Here is a 2,523-nt window from a genome sequence, read left to right as displayed (position 1 = left end):
GAGGAACATCAGGATGAGGAAGATGACGGATCAATCTTCAGCCCTTGACTCGGGCTCCGGGGAGAACTGAAAATAAAGATGATAATATATATAAATCTTTTTATTGTGGATGTTTTTAAGTTACATGGGCATTTTGGAAAAAAAAGTGATGTTTCTGTATTTTTGCTCCTTTGTATAAGCTTCTCTTCTATGAACCCCCAGTCACATAGATACACACACACACACACACAACCACAGACACTCACACACACACCTCTTGAATAGTAAAGCACAGTAGCATTCCCAAATCCTCAAGTGAATCCAGAAAAACTGGACATGAACTTAGTTGTTGTTTCTTTCTCTTTTGACCTCTCCCACTTCTTACTGTACTGAGGCTTACTGGGTGTTTGTTTTGACCGTGTGGCCCCATCTGCCCCGCCCCCCGCCCTTACCCGGCTGCCCCTCTTGGCTCATGTTGCATTGAAAAATAATCCCTTTCTTTTCTTTATAAATTAACTGGGATCTGGATACTACCAATCCCATTTGGTCAGAATCAAAATTAGCGGGGACGAATGGAAAATGCCGCCTAGAATCAGTTTGACGCGTTTGTCTCGGTTACTGCACTAAACATTTACTTTCTGTTAACCTTTCAGACATTTTGGGATGTAGCGTTTATCACAAAGTCATAAACTGATGAGGACCTTTTATGGTTGAGAAAAACACCTGTGTTTTCGGGTGGAAGACAGAGACAGTTTCTTCAATCCCATTATTCGGCAAGAGTTCACTGAACCCTTCTGACAGAGAGATACACCGGTATGTATTGATCTGCGATAAGCTAATATCTGGTCCAACCACTACTGATTTATTTACAATATTTTTAATATACTGTGTAGCACTGATGCTGGATAATGTCAGGACAGAGTATAGAGGATATGTTATCGACGAAACCTCTTTGGTATTGATTTTATTTTTCAAGGTAACGCGTATTGGACGCTTCATTTGGTTTCATTCAAAATCCTAAACTCAGAAATCCGTTAAACATCAATTTGGGATTTCTGCTTTATTGCAAGGTGGATTTACTGTCCTGTAAATCATTTCTTATGATTGACCCTAAACAGTTAGCAGCGCTCTGTAGATTCCTCTTCAAGCAGCAGGTCATTCCCACATGATACAAACCCAGGAACCCTTCTTCATGGCGCTGTGGGCCAGGCTGACCTTTGGTGGCGCACACTTGTACATACAGGGCTCAAACTCTCGCACGTTGGATTGTAACATTTCTTTTTAAAACGCTGGCGACCAACTGTGGTACAATCAGCCGCACTGAAAGGTTGGCTCAGTCAAATGTGTCCCATTATAACTCTCCTTCCTTGAAACTGGAAGTCCCCACAAAGCATCATGGGAAAACCTGATGTACGTCTTTGCCAAGAGGGGCAGCAGCGGGCTCATGTGTGAAGTGTTTTAACAGCAGAAAAAAAAGACATAGGACAAAATGCTGATATTTGTAGCTTGTATAGATGTAATACTCTGATCACTCTGATACTGTTATTATTTATAATTGAAATAATTATTCCTATTAATGTTATTCTGATGATGAAGATGATGATGATGATTATTATTATTAATGCTTGCTACAGATTTGACCAGTGGTTTACTCATTGTTTATCCATCACAACTGCAACATGAAATAAATTATTCTTTGAAAACAGGGTGTGATTGTTCTCTCTGTTTGTACAGCAGAGGTGTACAGGGTGTTTGCATGTGCCTGCCCACACACACCAAATCGCCACAACCCAAGCAGTAACTAAGCAACATGATGGCCATTTTAACTCTGTCTATGCCCTCTCTCCCTCTCTCTCTCTCTCCCCCTCTCTCTGGATTGTGTCGAGGGGACATGTGATCCCTTGTTGTTGTTGCTGATGAATTGAAAAGAGGAGCGCTGTGTGATTATTGTCAGCACAAAAGCCTCAAAAAGCTGCTGACGCCTAGATTAGCCAGTACAAAGACACAGGGACAGACACACAAAAAGACATAGGTGCAGACTCACACACACACACACACACACACACACACACACACACAAAGGCACAGGGACGAGGCCTGTCTGCCCTTGTTGCCCTATCCTTCTCACTCCTCTATCCGTCCTCTGTTCATCCTCTCTCACCCCTTCATCACTGACATTACTCCTCCTATTCCTCTTTCTAGCGCTCCTCTTCTCCTTGTCTCCCTTCTTGTAGGTTTTATTTCTGTCCTCCTCTCACACCACTTACCTCCCTAACACTCACAAACACACACCATGCCCTCTGTGCTGGCGCCAAATGCTAACTGGCATCACACAATGCCAACCACCATCACCAGCATGGGATAAAGTGCCAGTACTTTGTGCCTCCCTTTTTTCACCGTTCTCCCTCTCTTACATACAGTACAGAAGCAAAACACAAGGTGTGTACAACACATGGCTACACACACTTCTGTGCCACTACTAGCATTTGTAGTTAATAAGGCTTGTATCGCCAGAAGTCCAATAAAGATAATAGCACCATAAAC

At 42.6% G+C, this 2,523-nt stretch overlaps 1 protein-coding gene across 3 annotated transcripts in view; it reads left to right on the top strand.

The window, feature by feature from the left end:
• Nucleotides 1–1,687, top strand: part of prox1a (prospero homeobox 1a) — a 38,518-nt gene extending 36,831 nt beyond the window's left edge. For all 3 annotated transcript variants that reach the window (XR_010165257.1, XM_063877378.1, XM_063877377.1), the window contains one exon: nt 1–1,687. This exon is cut by the window's left edge. The gene's annotated coding sequence lies outside the window, so the exon portion shown is untranslated.
• Nucleotides 1,688–2,523: the final 836 nt, after the last annotated feature.

Source organism: Eleginops maclovinus, chromosome 24 (genome assembly GCF_036324505.1).
Source record: "Eleginops maclovinus isolate JMC-PN-2008 ecotype Puerto Natales chromosome 24, JC_Emac_rtc_rv5, whole genome shotgun sequence".
NCBI classification, from domain to species: Eukaryota; Metazoa; Chordata; class Actinopteri; order Perciformes; family Eleginopidae; genus Eleginops; species Eleginops maclovinus.
This window is presented reverse-complemented; position numbering and strand designations above follow the sequence as displayed.